Source organism: Pelobates fuscus, chromosome 10, assembly GCF_036172605.1.
Source record: "Pelobates fuscus isolate aPelFus1 chromosome 10, aPelFus1.pri, whole genome shotgun sequence".
NCBI lineage: Eukaryota > Metazoa > Chordata > Amphibia > Anura > Pelobatidae > Pelobates > Pelobates fuscus.
In genome coordinates this window covers 124,573,088-124,594,077 of record NC_086326.1, presented here as the reverse complement: position 1 = coordinate 124,594,077, position 20,990 = coordinate 124,573,088, and positions in this window count along the sequence as shown.

The following is a 20,990-nucleotide window of genomic DNA, read 5'->3' as shown; positions in this document are numbered from 1 at the left end:
TGGTCATATGAAGATCACGAGGAGGATCACGAAAAACTGGATCATCAGCGTAGCCCTTTTTAATGCGAGACATTAGATCAGAAGGAAAGGTAACTCCTAAAAATCTACTCTCAGGCAAGATGGTGGCTTTGGTTACTGTAGTATGGAGGGGGTCAGCTATCCTAGACAAGGCATCTGCCTTGCCATTTCTGTAACCAGGGCGGTATGAAATCAAAAAACTAAACCTTGAGAAAAATAGGGACCAGCGCGCTTGTCTGGCTGACAGTCTCTTAGCTGATTGAATACATTCCAGATTTTTGTGATCTGTGAGGACAGTAATTGGATGGGTGGCTCCCTCCAAGAGATGTCTCCATTCGGCAAAGGCAGCTTTTATAGACAAAAGTTCTTTATTCCCTATGTCATAATTTCTTTCTGCTGGTAACATCTGGCGGGAATAGAAGGCACCCCACAAATCTCTGAATATCTTTTTTATTCTTGGGGATGGGCCAGTCCAGCACAGCTTTAATTTTACTTGCGTCCATACTTAAACCTTTAGGAGTTATTACATATCCCAGGAATTGAATTTCTGTTTGTTCAAACTCACATTTTTCCAGTTTAATGTATAGGTGGTGGGTACGAAGGCGCTCAAGAACAATGCAGACCTGTTTTCTGTGATTTTCAAGATTATCAGAAAATATCAGGATATCATCCAAATATGCCACAACAAACTGATCCAGGAGATCCCGTAGTACATCATTGATTAGATGCTGAAAAGTTGCAGGGGCATTACAAAGCCCAAATGGCATTACTAGATATTCGTAATGTCCGTACCTGGTTCTGAAAGCTGTTTTCCATTCATCATTTGGTCTTATGCGAACCAGATTATATGCCCCCCGTAGATCAAGCTTCGTAAATATTTTAGCTGAGCGAAGTCTCTCCAGAAGTTCAGGAATGAGAGGCAAGGAATAGCGGTTTTTAACAGTGATTTTATTAATGTCCCTGTAATCGACACATGGCCGTAGACTGCCATCTTTCTTTTCTACAAAGAATATAGGAGCTCCTGCTGGAGAAGTAGATGGTCGAATAAAGCCTTTGGCAAGATTTTCTTGTATGTATTCACGGAGTGCTTTCAATTCAGGCTCAGAAAGGGAGTATATACGGCCAAATGGGATAGCAGCTCCAGGTACAGCTCCATGGGGCAATCATAAGGCCTGTGAGGTGGAAGCTGATCAGCATTCTTCTTATCACAGACATCTGCAAAATCCCGATATTGTAGAGGAAGCTTAGTTAAGTTTGTATCAACCATTTCATTAATTGTTGTGGCAACAGGTGTTGCCTTAGAGGGTTGACAATTCATTAAGCAGTGTTCTGAAGGAAAGGACAAAGTTCTAGTCTTCCAATCAATCTGTGGGTTATGCAGAGCAAGCCAGGGTATACCCAAAATCACTGGAAACTGTGTTGAGGAAATTAGGTGGAAAGATATAGACTCATGGTGATTCACTTCCAGAATCAATTTTAAGGGCACAGTCTCATGTGTAACCGGGCCTGACGTAAGTGGAGAACCGTCTACTGTTTCCATTAACACAGGTGAAGATTTAGGGATAGACTGAATTTTATTTCCTGCTGCAAATTTGATATCCATAAAGTTTCCGCCTGCTCCAGAATCTATCATAGCTGTAGTTGAAATTTTATTATCACCATATTGCAAAGTGATAGGCACCACCAAATGAGGATGTTGAGTCATCATACCCTCTTCACCCTGAGCCAGAGAAAACAAGGGTTGTGTGACAGAATCCAGTTGGTCTGAAATCTGGGATTGGTGTTGAATCTGTGCACCCTCAGCAGTCATAGCTATTGTTCTTTTAGACTTGCTAGGGCAATTGATGGCATAATGCCCTGCACTACCACAATACAGGCATAAATTGTGAGTGCGTCGCCACCGTTTTTCTTCATTGGATAATGACCCTCTTATTAGATCTACCTGCATAGCCTCAGGTTCAGATTCTGTAGGTGTTTGTGGGGTCGGAGTAGAAATTCTTGAATAGAAAGTAGGAGTAGCACTTGGTTTAAAAGAGCCCTGTCTTTCCAATCTTCTTTCTGAAAGTCTCCGATCAATACGGATAGCCAACCGCACAAATGCATCAAACTCAACAGGAAGATCAACACGAGCTAGCTCATCTTTTATAGCTTCTGAGAGACCCCTTCTGAAGTGGAACCTCTGGGCTGATTGGTTCCAAGTAGTATCAGCAACCCACTGTCTGAATTCAGCAGCATATTCAGCCACAGAGCGCCTCCCTTGATGTAAATGAAGGAGAGTGGCTTCTGCTGTAGCACAGCGATTGGGGTCATCAAAAACTAGGCACATGGCCTCAAGAAAGTCTTTTAAATTTCCCAAGACTGGACTGTCCTGTTCCAGAAAAGGGGAGCCCCAAGCCAGGGCTTCATCTTTGAATAGGGAGAAAATAAATCCCACCTTCTCTCTTTCAGATGGAAAACGGTTAGGTAACATCATGAAATGCAAACGGCATTGATTTAGGAAACCCCTAAATTTTTTGCGGTCTCCTCCAAATTTTTCTGGTAGAGGCAAGCGGGCATCTTGTGCAGGTGTAACAGTAGTAGCAGCAGCAGCCGAAACATCATGTGCCCTGTAGCTGGTAAGCTCACTATGCATTGATCGAACTTCATTTTGCAGTTCAGCTACCTGATCTTGCAGCACTTGAATGGTCTGTGCCTGGGTCTGCATAGTTCTTGCATTAAAAGCAACCTGCTGGGCCAATGCAGAATCTGATCCGACGGTCTCCATGAATGGGCCAGATTATTCTGTAATGATATTGATGTTACAAAGTTTTGGAGTCCAGTAGCCAGATCAGCAATGTTTTCTGCCAGAGGTAGCCACTCGTCACCCAGGTGGTTGAGCCCCTGAGCCTTGAGTGGCCTTCTGGTCTTAAGCAGAGATGGGAGACTGGAACAGAGAGATGATAATCGTAGTGAGGCAAGCCGAGGTCAGTGGGAAGGAGAAGCAGCAAAGTCAAAACGGTCCAAAATCAGCAATAGGTAGGAGAAACAGGAACAAGCTTGATTAGAGAGTACAGGAACCACAATAATCTGGCAAAGGTACAGAGACAGGAAGTGGCTTTTATAGGCCAAGAACCAGACACATGACCAGACACAGCTGAAGAGACTTGTCACTGATACCAATGCTTATAGAGTCAAGGTTACCAGATCTCAGGTACATTTGCTAAAGGCAGGCTGGTGTAGTGGTAAGGAAGAGGTTTAGCAGCATGTAAACCAGGGTTCGAAACCCAGCAGAGTCAGTTCCTCACAGATGCATTTGTAAAAATCTGAATTATTGTTAATGTGATACAGAGAACTTGTTGTCAAAACCAAACAAATTGTCAAATTGAAAAAAAAATGATATTGTTTAAAACAAATTGTAAAAATCCCAATAAAATTGATTTTAATTCCAGTATAGTGCAGTATATTAACCTTGCAGATCATTATACTGCTCTAACATATTTTATTTTTGATACATTCATTGAATCCTATATCATTTTATTGATACATGTATCCTAAGTAAATTAGAACTGGGTCTTTTTTGTTTTTATTCTCTCACTCTGTATTTTGATTCAGCACGTTTGGGTTATTGTTATTTTTATGATACTATTTAGTATACAATAAATTCTTTTTAGTTTTTTGACCTTTGGTCTTTTTAACTCGTGCCTCAGATTCTCATAAATGTTTTGGTTATCATGTAGCACAGGCACACGTTGCTCCCTCCCAATCCCCTCTTTTTTAGGTACACTATTCTCAAGCTTATTGCCCATTTCTACTAGGGGTCACCCCCTGTACTTATTGTACCTTATTTGACTGTATACAATTGGTTTTCTATTAATTCCAGTATATAACACTTCAAAATGTGAAAATATCCATATAGGGTGAATACTTACCCAAGGTTAGAAATGTGAATGTAGAATGCAGTAAAAATAACTAGACATGTGCAATTCGTTTCGGTTCAAATTAAAATTTGGATGAATTTTGGCAATTCGGACATTCGGATGCTTCTGCATGTCCGAATTGCCGAATTGTCAAATTGCCAAATTTCTGAAGTGCCGAATTTCGGAAGTTCTGAACCAAATTTCGTAAGTGCCGAAGTGCTTCGGATTTCTGAAAAGTGGCAAAACAGGAGAGGAAGGTACAATTAAGGGAATGATGACAGGAATCTAACCATACTCCTAACCCTAGCCCTAACCCGTACTCCAACCTTCCTCTAACCATACCCCTAACCCGAACCCTTACCCTAACCCTACCCCTAATCCTATCCCTAACAGGGTAGGGTTAGGGTTATGGGGTAGGGTTAGGAGTAGGGTTATTGAGTGGGGTTAAGGTTATGGGGTTAGGGTTTAGGGGTAGGGTTTAGGGGCAGGGTTAGGGGTAGGGTTAAGGTTAGGGGTAGGATTAGGGTTATGGGGTAGGGTTAGGGTTAGAAGTAGGGTTATGTGGTAGGATTAGGGTTATGGGGTAGGGTTAGGGGTTAGGGTTATGGGGTAGGGTTAGGGGTTAGGGTTATGGGGTAGGGTTAGAGTTAGGGGTAGAGGGAGGATTAGTGAATTACCAAAGTCTTGAATTCCCAAAGTCCCAAAGTGCCCAAGTCGCGAAGTGCCGAAGTCCCGAATTTCAGAAGTGCAGAATTGCCGAAGTCCTAAATTTCAGAAGTGCCGAACCAAACCGAAGTACTGAAGTCCCGAAATTCGGAAGTCCCGAATTGCCGAACCAAATTTTTTGTCCATGCACATCCCTAAACATAAAACAATTTTGAAAACCAATAGACAACTTAGAAAAATAAATTGCTCCATCAGTTGTAGCATTCTCCCCTAAAATATGACTGTTTAAATGTTTAAACTAAAACAGTTAGCTAGTCAAACAGAAATATCATTGGTCGTTCTTTTCAAACTATTTTTATTGAACATTATTTTTCAAAAACATATTTCACATTAATTTGGTATATAAATAAATCAACATTTAACAATAGAAGCGAGTAGAAATAAGAAGGGAAGGTGAAAAAAATAATGATCAAAAAGAAATGTAAAAAAAAAGTGAGGGGACGGGTATTATCCAAATGTAGTATTAATTTTATGAAGTCTTGAAGGGGACTGGTGTCACCGGTATATCATTTTGTACTTGTTTTCTATATGGTTGGAACACTGTGTGATACCTTTGAGAGATGATGTGAATGCAAGCCATTCCTCCAGATCCCATTTCAAACTCAAATATTTTTTTGCCAGGCTAGAATATAATCTAGTTTTGGATCTTGAACTGCAAAAAAATAAGAATAACATAAGTATATTATATATTTTTGATTTGGGTAAAATAAATACATTTTTTCGAGGTTTGAAATGCTTAATTTTTTTAATTTATGGTCAGGATTGGGGATGTCAAACTGCTCTTGAAGGAACTCAGTAGTTGTGGAGTAACGGGGGGCCTAACTATCGTCCAAATCATATTTCATTTTAAATTTTTCAAACGACATTTGTGAAAAAACTATCAATACTGTTTATGAATTTGGAGCGCCAATCAGTCAAATCTATTTGTGGATAATAATGATTTAAGATAGAAAGCGGCATAGCTCTTGACCAAGACAAGTTGGGTTTTAAAGTTTTAAACGATACATCGCAAGCTTTTAATGAGATTTTCGTTGATAGAAACATTGTAGATAATTTTGGTCTTTTACAAATAGGGAGCCAAATTAATTATTTAGTGGAGTATGGGTGTCATTTTTCTGTTTCCATCTCTAACCATCTTGGTTTATATAAATTTAAATTAAATTTAATAACAGCTGCTGCATAATAGTATTTTTTTTTTTAAATCAGGCACCCCCAGGCCTCCCCAACCCTTCAAGTTCTGCAGAACAACTACCTTAATTCTGTACATTCTGTTCCTCCAGATAAATCCAAGAAGATCCGAATGTATCTTCTGAAAAAAAGACTAGGGAACACTTAAGGGTATAGATCTTATAAAATATAAGATTTTAGGGATAACATTAATTTTGATAGAAGCTATCCTCCCCAACCAGGATAACTCAAGTTCAGACCATCTTACCAAGGTTAAATGAATGCATTTTTGACAGGTTCTTGGTCAAATTAATTCCTAAATAAGAAATAAATGACTTTCTCCATCAATGTTTTCAACACGGGCACCCTCAGGGCACTATAGTGCCAGGAAAACAAGTTTGTTTTCCTGGCACTATAGTGGTCCATTAACAAGCGAGGGAACAAATGAAGCAAATTGGTTCAATAATATTTTAGCGTATCATTTAGTATCATTATTCATTAATGAGATTGGGCGAAAATTTGAACATTTGTCTGGTGACTTTCTCGGCTTTGGCAAAGTGACTATTCTGGCTTTTAAGGTCTCTTCTGGCATAACTCACGCATGCCAATAATAGCAAAATAGTTTTGTCAAATGGGGCAAAATTATTTCAGATAATGTTTTATAATATTGCAAAGTAATGCCATCTGGTTCAGGTGCTTTACCACTAGGTCTTTTTTGTAGTGACTTCTAAAATTTCATCAGACAAGGTAATCATTGGTCATTCTAATAGCTGCAGTATCCGTTATACCTCGTTATTGGAAAGCTCCAAATATTTCTACAATATTTAAACAAAAAATGATATGAGCTAGCTACTAGATAAATTACACTGTGTCTAGTTGAACAAAAACAGGAGTGGGGTGAATGGGAAAACATTATTTAAAAGAAACATCAAGTTTAACCCTTTAAGGACACATGACATGTGTGACATGTCATGATTCCCTTTTATTCCAGAAGTTTGGTCCTTAAGGGGTTAATGCACTCTATAGATAATTTGTATTTCCTGGTCTTTATGACATTCTGTTAAACTCTGTAATAAGACAAATTTATGTTTTATTTGTTTATATTACATGATATAAGTCACAGTAAATTCTACTGCATTGCAAGAAAATGTACATAGGTCAAAGTGTGATATTGTAAAATCCCCTTTATATTTTATTACTTTTAAGTTGTTGTTTTTTTCCATTTTCATTTTGTTTCTACCTCTTAACATTTATATTAAATGTTCTATATTTTGTCTAATTGCAAAAAAACTCAATAAAAGAATTTGAAAAGAAAAACAAGTGTAAATGTAATTAACTTGGTATAAATAAGCAATCAGATAAAAAGTTAGATTCTTCTAGATATGATAAGCTTATCTCGTGTAATTGAATAGCAGCTCTACCATTGACTTACAAGAGCACATTAGATAAGATTAGCTATCCTAATTGAATCTAGTCCTAAATGAGAATAAATGGAGCAAGTGAATATGACAAATTTCACTGCAAGCATGTTGTATTTAAAAAAAAAAAAAAAAAAAACTATATTGTAGCAATAACAAATAAAAAGTGGTTTTGCTGCCAATTCGTTAATGAAAAGCTGTAACTTTTTTTATTTTTACTTTCTTACATATAATAGATTGTAGTCTAGGTTGAAAAAAGAATAAATTCCATCAACTTCAACCCTGAAGACCATTCTTTATTCTGTTGATCCAATAGAAGGCAAAAACCCTATTGTAGCCCCTTTCCAATTATGCCACAAAAAGGGGAGCATATCCTATTTGACTTCATAACAGCAATCAGATTTTCCTTGGATCAAAAATCTGATTATATACATAGCAATTATATCCTTGAATTTTCTGTTTATGCAAAAAAGCATCTGAACCTTTTTAAAATTATCTCTAGAATCTGATAAGACAAACTTTTTTTGGCAGAGAAGTCCATGTCCATGTGTGTGTGTGAATAGCCCTAGGGCTTTGTTTACATCACCTTAATTTAATTTCTGAAGCATTTTATCATGTATTAACCATAACATGTTTGCTGTAAGGCTTTTGTAACAGAGATTTGCTAATTTACCACCATGTATTCTTCTTTTCTATATATTGAAGATAAATAATTATTTAGGATTTCAGCCTTATCCAGATCCTTCTTGATTAATGCACCCACCAACACTTTTGGCATTAACGTAAACCGGAAGGAGAGAAACACCAACAGGATGTGCTGGAACGCACGTTGCGTTCCATAGATCAAAAGCAAGAATCCGGAAATATCCATATCTGAATGAGTGCGGTATTGGCAGCTGGAGGAGTGAGGGATTCCCTTGCATCTCTTGTGTGTTCCACAAAGTTAATATAACATGCACTTTGAATTCTCATTTGCAATAAATTAATTTAATTAGCAATTATGCAAATCATGTATACATGATTGCGGGGTATGAATGTATATTCTAGCAAATGTATATGCACTAGTGCTGAGGTGAAAGAATTAATTTAACTCTAAGCACCAAACAACTTTAGCTTTCTGAACCAGATTATGCGCTTGTAGTCTCAAATAATGAATCAATTATCTGCCATTTAGAAATTAAATCATTTTTTTTTTTTGTTAATGCTACCCTAGCCACACCTCCCCTGGCTGTTATCAGATGTGACAGCAAAGTAATTTTATTTTAAAAGTTTATATTTCCTGCTCTTAGTTGTAGTTTAGTCATGCACAGGAGGCTACTACAGGCTTTATCAGGCTATTGCCATAGCATGAAATTAAAAATTACAAATTAAACAGACTGTTCAATAAAGGAAGTTTAACCCCTTAAGACCGCAGGACGTACTATGCCGTCCTTATTTTGGTGGCTCTAAAAGCCGCAGGACGGCATAGTACGTCCTGCGATCTTATGTACTTACCCGGTCGCCGGCGATCCCACGCCGGCGATCGCGGTATGGGGGACTTACCTGGGAGCCCAGGGAGTCCCCCTGCGTCCTCTTCAGCCGCCCAGGGCCATGTGATCGCGAGGTCCTTGCGAGGACCCCACGATCACATGGACGGCATAGCCGTCCAAGGCATTGCCAGCAGGGGGAGTGCCTGTAATGACAGGTACTCCCCCTGCTGTCTGAAAAAAAAATAAAAAATGTTAAAACAGTGTAAAAATAAATTATATATACTTAGATCATATATATATTTATTATATATATGATCTAAGTATATATATACACACATATACACACATACACAAATATGCATACACTGTCTACGTGTATTTTAATATTAATATATACATAATTATATATATATTAATATCAAAATACACGTACAATGATATTGATTAAATATATATATAATTTTCATTATATATATATATTTATATATAATAAAAAATAAATAAATATATAAATACGTTAAAAAAATAAATAAAAAAATAATAAAAAAATAGATATAAACATGTGTAATTTCGTTCTAACTGTATTTTAAAATTATATATATATATATTGATATCAAAATACATGTAGAACGAAATAATATATATATCTATATACATAAGTATATACGTATATATCACTATGTATATACCTATATATAAATAAAAATAATTTTAAAAAATTATATACATATATATACACACATATATATATACACACATATATATATAATAATTCTACGCATATATTTATGTAATAATTTTACATAATTAGGTCATTTTATTAATTACAATTTGCAGGACCTGCCTGCCAACCCAGGCCAAAAGTTCAGGGAATTACATTGTCTAGCACTATATTTAACTCTGTAACTTTCCAAGACACCATGAAACCTGTACATGGGGGGTACTGTTTTACTCGGAAGACTTTGCTGAACACAAATATTAGTGTTTCAAAACAGTAAAATATATTACAACGACGATATCGTCAGTGACAGTGAAATTTTTTGCATTTTTCACACACAAATGGCACTTACACTGACGATATAATTGATGTGATACGTTTTACTGTTTTGAAACACTAATATTTGTGTTCAGCGAAGTCTCCTGAGTATAACAGTACCCCTCATGTACAGGTTTTATGGTGTTTTCAAAAGTTACAGAGTCAAATATAAGGTTTGCGTTTCAGTTTTTTCACATTAAAATTCGCCAGGTTGCCTTTGAGACCGTATGGTAGCCCAGGAATGAAAATTATCCCCATGATGGCATACCATTTGCAATAGTAGACAACCCAGGGTATTGCAAATAGGGTATGTTCAGTTTTTTTAGTAGCCACTTAGTCACAAACACTGGCCAAAATTTGCGTTCAAATTAGTTTTTTGCATTTTCAAATATTAACACTAACTTTGGCCAGTGTTTGTGACCAAGTGGCTACTAAAAAAGACTGGACATACTCAATTTGCAATACCTTAGGTTGTCTACTTTTGCAAATGGTATGCCATAATGGGGGTAATTCTTATTTCTGGGCTACCATATGGTCTCAAAGGCAACGTAACCAATCTGGCGAATTTCAATGTAAATAAACTGAAATATGTAACACGCTATATTTGACCCTGTAACTTCCCAAAACACCATAAAACCTGTACATAGGGGGTACTGTTTTACACGCGAGACATCGCTGAATACAAATATGTGTATTGTATTGCAGTAAAAGCAAACAGTATTATGACATTCACAGTTAGAATGTCACGTAGAACTAAAAAAATTTAAAAAATTCTTATTTTCTCCCATTTTTTAAATATTTTTTTCATATTAAATTATGTTCCATACCTAAATATTTGATGTTAAACGAAAGCCCCGTTTCCCCTGAATAAAATGATATATAATAATGGGGGGTGCATTTAATATGAAAGAGGTGAATTATGGTTGGACAGACATATAGCGCAAATGCCAGGTTTTGTTTACGTTTTTTTGGATCACAACTTGTACATTTGGCTGCGGTCTTAAGGGGTTAAACTGTAGTAATGTTATGGCTACAGCTGCATAAACAAACTGATTTTCTTAATAGCTGAGAATTGAGCAATATAAATATTTGTAATATGAACATATAACATTTTAAAAATCTGGTTTAAAATATTACTTAGAACAAGTCTGTTTCAGTGTCTTCAGTTTGATTCCTAAAATTGTTAATAATAATAATAACTAAATCCCAGGACATAATTGAAGACTGAAACAATCCTAAAATGTATTCTGCCTGGTTAAATAATTTTATATCATCATAATCTGGTGCCGTGGTAAGAAGTAAACACTCCACAGGAATCTTGGGTCCTAGAACTATCAACTATGAAATATGATATGAATTTCTGTAATTTCTACAAGAATCAGTAGCCTGAGTTACCAATGAGCAGATTGTATTCCATTACACACTTCTAAAATTAGGTCTTTGGGGGAATGGCGATATATCATATGTGTAATTTTTATTATACTTTTACTGTAATATAATTACATTTGCATTCAGAACAGCTCAGATAAATGCTCTGACCAAGTTATTACGTCTAAACTATAATTGCTCCTGATAATTATTGTCACATAATAAAGTTAATAAAATATGTTATATCCAATTATATCACGTCCACTATTTGTAGAAGGTTATAAATTCAATAGCAAAAAACGATAAATGATTTTCATATAATGACAGTAACTGTAAAACTGAATAAATTATGTTATACTTGTTTCTCCTAAGAGCAGCAAACTGACATACAAAATTAAAGGTTCTTCTTTTATATAAATATACAACTTCTTACATTAGGTTTAAATATCTCTATCATTTCCATTATAAAAACTATTTTCCTGGCTAATCATGGCAGCATTTAACTTATGGGTTTAGCTCCTCCCTCTAACCCTTAGGATAGAAAACACAATCAATTAAACAATTAAGTGTACCTTCTCATAGTATAATAGGGAACCCAGTAGCATCCACTCCTCACCCCTTTTCCTGTCCTCATAGCCCTAGGACAGTTATTTTTTTCCCTTCAGTTTGTCTGAATAGAGTTTTTATTTTTTGCTCACCTGACCATGTTAATATGGTCTTGGCCCTGTGGAGGTCAGCCTCCCTTCTCAGGAAGCCCAGGCACATGTAGTCCAATCTCTTGGGAACCCCTGGGAACCGTGGTGGTTAGTGTCCCAGGCTGTTGGAACCTGCTTGTGTCACTTATGGAACCTTCAGACCGCAATAAGACGATCGGCATAACGGTAAGACGCCTGCGCATGTGCAATGAGCACAACCGGAATTGGTGTAATTTTGCCCTTATCCAAGATGGCAGAGTTGCGGTCTCACGACCAATGAGCGCATGTGCATTCCCTTAACCCCTTAAGGACACATGATGTGTGACATGTCATGATTCTATTTTATTACAGAAGTTTGGTCCTTAAGGGGTTAAAGGAACAGAGTGGGAAATTTGAAACAGCGGTATTTTAGCAATAAACACTCTTTTATCTTCCCTTTAAAGTTACAGTGCTCTACTAGACTGTTTCTAAAGCTTTGCAGGTAAGAACTTTACCTTTCTTATTGTCTCATGATCCAGGTGTTTGGGTTAAGGGTGTATTACCTTTTTTTAATGTTCTTAGCCCTACAGCCAGTATGGATCCATCATCTCCTTCCGCAAAATCAGCAAGATCTACAACAGGTCATAGGTGAGCATCAATTTTTTTCCTTTATTTTCTCACTACTAAAAAGAGTGCATGGAGGGTACAGTCATATCACTTCTGTGTTTTTCAGCCCTCAAGAGCAGTCTGGCCCCATATATCCATCTAGGAGAAGGGAAAAACTGGTGGTCTGCCCTGGATGCGGTGCAAGGCCTATGGATAACTGCAGACTGTGCAGAAAATGCTTAGCCATGGTTGCAGGAGAGTCTGAACATCAGAAGTCACCACAAGCCTCTACCTCTTCAGCCAAGGATATTGCTTATTGGATTAAGCAGGCAGTGGTGGAGGGAATTGCAGAATCCAATAGAGGTAAAAGACCAAGATGTGAAACCTTTGGCATGGATTCAAATCAGTCTGACAATGACTTCAGACAGGCTTAGGGCTCCCTGGAATTTGAACTAATCTCATCCAGTGAGGAGGAATTTATGGAACAGCCTTGCTCCTTGGACTCCAAAGCTATGGAGCATTTGATTATGGTGGTCAGAACAACTTTAGATTTACCAGAAGAGGTCAAGGAATGTTCAGCTTCTGACAGACACTTTGGAGATTTGCACAAGAGAAGGCCTTCTTTCCCAGTTCACAGCTCTATTAAAGACCTGATGCGGACCTAATGGCATAATCCAGAAAAAATAATTACTAGTCAAGGAAGACTTTCTAATTTGTATGCGATTAAGGAGGAGGATTCTAGAATGTGGAAAGCTGTCCCAAAAATAGATGTTCCTATCATTAAGGTAGCAAAAAGATCCACACTTCCAATTGATAGCAATGCTTCCATGGATAAAAGGATAGATGCGGATCTATCTAAGGTCTTCATGACAGCAGGACTAGGATGCCATCCGGCTGTATCCATTTCAGCTTTATCCAAAGCCTTGCGTTCCTGGATCCTAAATTTGGAGGAAGACCTGGATAGAGGGGTAAGCAGACGTCAGATGGCAGAATTCTTAAGGGATAATAAACTCGCCAGTGACTGGCTTTTGGAATCCTCTACAGATCTTATTAGAATTCTCTCTAAGGTTATGGCTCATTCTGTCACCGTCAGACGGGCACTTTGGCTAAGGTCCTGGGGAGCAGACCTTTCCTCTAAAAATTATTTGTGTACTCTTCCTTTTATGGGATAGGTACTTTTTGGAAAACCACTGGATGAAGCTATTAAAAAAGCTGCTGATGTCAAACAGGTCATGCTGCCACAGGATAGACATCCTAAGAGACCTCATCTTGACCGTAAACCTTTCAGAGATCCAGGTTATTTTAGGGAAACTAAAACCTACAGACCGGGCAGAGAATACACTAGGCATTCTAATTGGAAGAGACATTCTTCTAGGAACAAGATGCAGACTTCTTCCTTTTGCCCAAGCAAGCAATTCTGAAGGTGGCTTGCTCCAGGTACATCGAGTTGGAGCACGTCTGTCATTCTTTCAGAGGGCCTGTGAAATCATTCCAGATACATGGGTAAGATCCATAATCACCGGAGGTTATCATCTGGAATTTTGAAGAATTTTCTCCTCCACCAAGGTTCATCCGAACAAGGCTTCCTACCAACAGTCAGAAAAGAGAGGTCTTAACTCTTTATGTGAGCAATCTTCTTCTAGAAGATGTTATCGTTCCTGTGCCTGTGGGAGAAAGGTTCCAAGGATACTATTCTCCCCTATTTTTAGTCAAGAAACCGGGAGGGAAATGGAGACCTATCTTAAATCTCCACCAGCTCAACCTTTCCCTGAGAGTAAGAAGATTTTGCATGGAATCCATTCATTCCATCATTCCCGTTGTACATCACAAGGATTGGTTAATCTCGGTAGACCTAAGGGATGCATATTTTCATGTCCCTATCACAGTCAAGTACCAGATGTTTCTCAGATTTTGTGTCCAGAAGGAACACTTTCAATTTCAGGCTCTTCCCTTTGGATAAATACAGCCCAGAGGACCTTCTCGAAGATTCTGGTCACCATCATTGCTCTTCTCAAGAAAGAAGGTGTAGCTGTTTTTTACTAACTAGACAACATCCTGGTAATGGCTCCAGACTTAAAGTCCATGCTTCAACAAAGACAGCTAGTCCTCGACACTCTCTCTCACTTTGGGTGGCTCATCAACCACGAGTCACTTGCATCCAACATGAGAACGGGTATTCTTGTGAGCAAATTTCAATACCAACATAGCTTTAGTATCCCTCACACACGAAATAAAGATCATACTTCAAGATTGTATAAGGTGCTTCAATCAAAAGACTTCAGCCTCAGTGAGAGAATTCATGAGACTTCTGGGAACTCTTTCCTCCACAATAGAGCTTGTCAGATGGGCGCAATGGAACCTTCGCCCTCTTTAACATTTTTTCCTGAAGAATGTCAGGACCAGCTCAAGGGATTGGGAGAGATTGATCCGCATTCCTTTTCTTCTAAAAAGGAAGCTCCTTTGGTGGATGTCATGGGAGAACATATCCCAAGGGTTTCCCTTGACAGAAATAGATTGGGTGGTCATCACGACGGATGCCAGTCAGTCCGGATAGGGTGCCCATTTAGGGAGCCTATTTTTTCAAGCAAAATGGCCCCCAAGGACCCAATGCTTACCTTCCAACATCAGGGAACTGAGAGCAACTTTTCTCATGCTTCTTCATTTCCAACAGATCATCCGGCATTCCTGGATCAAATTGAGAGTGGACAACAAGGCGGCTGCTGCCTAGTTGCCTATAAATCATCAAGGAGGGATGAGGAGTGTTGCCCTGATGAGGAAATTTTTTCCCATTTTGACCTGGGCACAGTCACATGTGGAGGGCCTGTGTGCTATCTATCTCCCAGGGGAAGAGAATGTAATAGCAGACTTTCTCAGCATACACCTGATATTAGCATCAGAATGGCGACTTTCAAAGAGGATCTTCACACTATTGGTCCAGAAGTGGGGTCTTCCCCAAGTGGACCTCATGACGACTGCTCAGAACACTCAGGTCCCGTGCTTTGTTTCGAGGAGATACCATCCAAAGGCGATTGCTCAGGATGCACTATACATCAGATGGGGTTTAGATCTAGCCTTCATCTTTTCTCCATTTCCCCTCATCCACACTGTTCTGAGAAAGATCTCCAAGGAACATTGCAAGGTGATAGCCGTAATTCCCTTCTGGCCACGTCGCTCTTGGTTTCCTCTGTAGAAACAGTTAACAAGGGATCAACCTTGGGAACTTCCTGTCTCAGAGAATCTGAGAACCACACAAGTTCAGACTTCATGCATGGCTGTTGAAAGGCAATCCCTAGTTGAGCAAGGCCTTTCGAACCAGGTGGTCTTGACCCTGTTACGTTCTGGAAAGTCATCTACTTCCTCTCCATACCATAATATATGGGAAGCTTTTGCGTTATGGGGTAATTCCACAGTCCAAGATTTAGGTTCTCCTTCCATGTCTCAGGTCTTGGGTTTCCTGCAAGCAGGCCTGGAGAGGGGCCTTTAGCTTAACACCCTTAAAGTATACTGTTCTGCTCTTTCGGCTCTTTCTGGAATTCGATGGGCTTCTTCAAATCTGTCTTTTGGATTAGACTTCCTTTCAAAAAATTCTCAGCCTCATGGAATTTACCTCTGGTTCTACAGGCCTTAATGGAGCATCCCTTTGAGCCTATTAGTGAAGTCCCTATGCACGTTCTTTCTCGGAAGACCCTGTTGTTGCTGGCCTTTGTCTCAGCTAGAAGGATGTCAGACATTAGAGCATTATCATCTGACGAATCGTTTACTACCTTCTTCAATGATAGGGTGGTCCTGCGGCGACAACCGGAATTCCTTCCGAAGGTCGTTACGTCCTTTCATCTGAATCAAGATATTATCCTGCCGGGGTATTTTCAAAATCCTTCTTCACCTGAGAAAAAAAAATGTCATACGCTAGACCTAAGGAGGTGTTTATCCATGTATATTGAACGTTCAGCTAATTGGAGAAAATCATCTCAATTGTTTGTGATACCTTGGGGTTCTCGTAAAGGTGAAGCTGCTTAGTTCAGGCTATTTCTAAAGCATATAGGATGAAAAAGGTGCTGGTTCCCAAGGACATCAGGGCGCATTCTACAAGGTCCATTGCTACATCATGGGCTGCAGATTGGTCATCTTTAAAAACCTTTGTGAATCACTACAAAGTTCTCGTCTCATTCTGATTTGGAGTTCGGCCTGTCGGTTTTGAACTCTTATAAGCCTGCAAGTTGATATTAAAAAAATATTTTGTAGCATGAGTTACCCTCCCTGAGTGATTATTGCTTTGGGAATCCCATAAGTTAAATGCTGCCATGATTAGCCAGGAATAGAGAAAATGTAGATACTTACTCATTTTTTTTTTCCTGGCTATTATTCATGGCAGCATTTGGTTTCCCACTGTAATGGTACCCCCAGGCATAATAGGGGTTAACAGCCGTTTAGTAGATCTTCCCCTTCCAGAGACACAGGCACAGCTACTGTAGGCACCAATCAACCAAACCGGAGAAGCATATAAATGCTCTCAAACATACGAATGCTGTAAACGGCCGAATAGGAAAAAACATATGAAAAGGTTTACACTCCTAGCAGTCAAACTGGAACAGCATACAATAAATCCCCCTAAGAACGAGACAAGGCTCCGTTTTGAGGGTCAAGCAGGAACAGACAGAGCTGTGGGTTTATTGTTCTAATATACACATTAGTACCACCCACAGGGTTTTGGAAACAACCAATAAACACGTACAATACACTCAGACATTCCCACACAAAATCCTCCCCTCTGCCTGTGATACAATTACCTTACACAATGGGTAATGTAATTATTACAGGCAGAGAAATACAGTTTTTCCACATTATTCATAACTTTAAAAGCATGCATCACATTCACATTTACATTTTCAGAATCAGCATACTCCAAATACGAACATATGTCAAAATCATCCACATTGGTCCATTGGTTCAAAAGATAGATCGAAGTCCTTTGTGACCAAAGGAAGCATGGCTTTTCTGCCCAAAACCAGTTCCACAGAGTCTTCTATCCTGGAGATAATTGGGAAGTAATCCAATTATCTCCAAGGACAGAGGCAAAACTCCATTAAGCACATGGCAGTAAAAAGACAGTAAAATACAATAAAATACACCAGGTTACATTTATTACATAAAATACAGACATGCAACATATCCCCAGATAGCTTAGGTCTGAGCGCACATTATTACTGAATGGCTCTCAGACCACACACATACAGTTCAATTGCCATGGAGCCAAAGTCTTTTATTACACGAATAGGCTCCATGGCATAGCTATCTGGGTTAAATGAGTTCATTCAGTAAATCCGAGAATCTACCGAACGCCAGAGCAGAAATACATGAATAGACCTTTCTGCATAGAAAAATAAAGTATTTAAATGCCAGTCCATAGTCAAAAGGCAGCAGGCAGGCAACCAGGCTTCTCCAATGCAATGTGGCGAGATTGGTCTCGTCACACCCACCCTCTCTTGGTAATTTTGACTTGTTACTGGACTGAGGAGTGGATGCTACTGGGGTCCCTAATATACTAGGGGAAGGTACACTTAATTGTTTAATTGATTGTGTTTCCTGTCCTAAGGGTTAGAGGGAGGAGCTAAACCCATAATTTAAATGCTGCCATGAATAATAGCCAGGAAAAGAAAATTGTGTTTGTTGCATTCAAATGGGATGTTTTAAAAAGCTGACAACATACATCTTATTAAAACAGCAGGATGTTTGTCATATATCGCAATGGTATATGCAATTAAAAGGACATTCCAGTCACTAAGGTAAAAGATGGATATAAGAGAAGAATATGCTTTACAGGTGGTCTTTGTATTGCGACCTTGTTTTGCGACGGCTTGCACTTACGACCAGCTCTCTCGTCGGGTGGTAAGTGCGAGCCATCATGGGAATTAGAGGGATTCCCTTTTCTGCTGCGTTCTTCTATGTTTGAGGATATTTCCCCGAACATTGACGAACGCAACAGAGCAGGGAATCCGTCTAATCTATGTTCGGGGAATTAAAGAGATTCCCTGCTCTTGTGCGTTCGTCTATGTTCATGGAAATATCCCCAAACATAGAAGAATGCAGCAGAACAGGGAATCCCTCTAGTTTTCCTGAACACTTCCCCCAGTCATTATGGACCACCAACAGCCCAGGCTTTGTCAGTATCTCCATTGGAATAAAACAGGGAAATATGTAAATGCTGGACTGTTCATTAGTACTGGGTTGGAGAACACTGCCCTTGAGAAGTGTTTCCCCAACCATTTCTGGAGGCACAGTGAAGGTAAGTGAATTTCAAATTTTAGGTCATAGTAGTCAAAATGGAAGCACAGCTGAATTAGAGATTTCTTTTTCCATTTCAGCTAGTTTGACCTTAAATTTAATTCACTGAATAACCTTGTTTGCCTGTCTTGAGGATCAGGTTGCGATACATTGTCATAGTGGACTGTGATGGACCGCCTGGCACCCCGACTGGGTGCCTCCGCCAATCACTGCTTCCTAGCACCTCCGAGTACTTCCAAGCACTCCACCAGGCACCATCAGCACCATTGTCCCCACTTCCAGCATTGCAGCTTGGCTGGGGTCTCGCCGTCCTCAGCCCACCCTGGACCCAAGACCAGGATCCCCAGAGCAGATACAGCTGTTCCCCCCACACATGAGATGAGTCTCTATGTTGAGGGTAGGCAGGAAATCGTTTATTGGTAGCTACAACTGGCCTTATATGCAGGTCCACATGCAAGGGGCACTCCCTCGTGGACCTGAGAGTAGACTATAGTAAAAACATACACAATTACATTGGCTCTCAGATCCAGAACACTCCCACATAAAACAAGATAAGCCCTCTTCTGTGCCTAGGAGATAATTTAGTCAAGGACTGCACAAAACTCAATTATCTCCAGGCACAAAAAACACACATTTCCCAAACACCCCGAGAGTACCTTAAAAATACATAAAAACCCCTAAAAGTTACATCCCCTGATAACCCCGATCTGGGTGAACAACATATCCAAACATCACCCAGATTGGTTCAGGGGTTCAGGATTTTCCTGGAAGTCATAATTTGACAGACCGCACGCAAGGTCCTATGCCCAAAATAGTTCCATAGAATCATGGCTAAGTGCCGCTGGGGACCAATCGGGAACCGCAAAGTATTCATGCCGAAAATAGTTCCAGGGCATTCACGGTTAAATCCCCCTGAAGTCTATTTGCGGTTTTGGTCCATGCGAACGGCTGCCAGGGAGCTCACGATCATAAAAGATAAGTCTTTACAGTCGCTGACCTGACCCATAGTCGGTGGACAAGAGGCTGGCTAGCAGGCCCCTCCGAGAACCCGTGTCGAGGTTCAGTTCGTCAGAAGGACAAGTGCTAGCTTTATACATTCCTAAAAAAGGTTAATCGGTTTACATTGTTGTATTATTGTAAATGTTGATGTGCTTAAGAGCCTCAAAAAACATATAGATAGACTTTATATCACAAGTTTCAAAACTGAATGTATCAAATAGCCATTTTTTTTCCTGTGAATTCAAAAAATTGGTCAACTGTGTCTAGTGGATACTTATGAATTCTGTGATTCAGCTGGACACACATTTTGGGTATGTGCAGTAGAAACCATCTGGCTTCATAAAATTCACTGAAAAAAATAAATAAAGCTGTTTTGTATGTGCGCAAGTGAACCATTACTGACCAAGTTATTTTTCTGAGAATACATGTGCTTGAGTCTAAGGCCTGTTGGCACTTGTGTTATGTGTTCATTCCACAATAATTTAACCCATTGATGCTGCCGGTTTGTGTTTACACGATTGCCAGGGTATGCAGCCATACCCTGAAGTCACATACACACAATTTTTAACCTTTGCAAACTAAATTAATTTGCAACGGCTGTCAGGACAGCAGAGGCAGTGCTACCATTATAGTGTTGGCTCTTCTTAGATGTCCGCACCTGTGCGGGCCAGTAAGGAAATGTACAGATATCCCTACATGGTCCTGCACTTCTCTATCTGCAGACAGCACTTCACACTTGAAGCAGCATCAAGACCACAAGCAGATCCTCCATACACACAACACACTGAAAGCAGCTTCCTGCATACAAATGCTCCTAAACACATGCTCACAGACCAGATATGCTCAGATATTCCAGTTAACGGATACACATGCACGCAAATATACACTCACAGATGTACAAGAATACTTACTGCTAGGCACACACTTTCAGACACATACATGCTACACAATGCCAGACACACACTGCAGCACATACTGCAGCACACACTGTGATTGTGTGCCTGTATCTATCACCATGTGTGTGTCTGCCATTGTGTGCATGTATCAGCGTGTAAATATGCATGCATCTATCAGTCTGTGTATGTACATGTGTACAAAGTGATAACATGGCTACAATATGATGCAATATTGTATGGGAAGTGTCATATATATACTTCCAAGATGAGGTGCACACAGAAGATTGGTAAATCAAAAGTATTTTTTTATTTTTTTTTATTCTTTATTTATGTCACAGTCAGAGATACATAGTGTATATCAGCATTATAATACTTTGGCAATGAAAGGATCAAACAATACATCACATCAACATTTGGCTTGTTGCCTGACTGTGT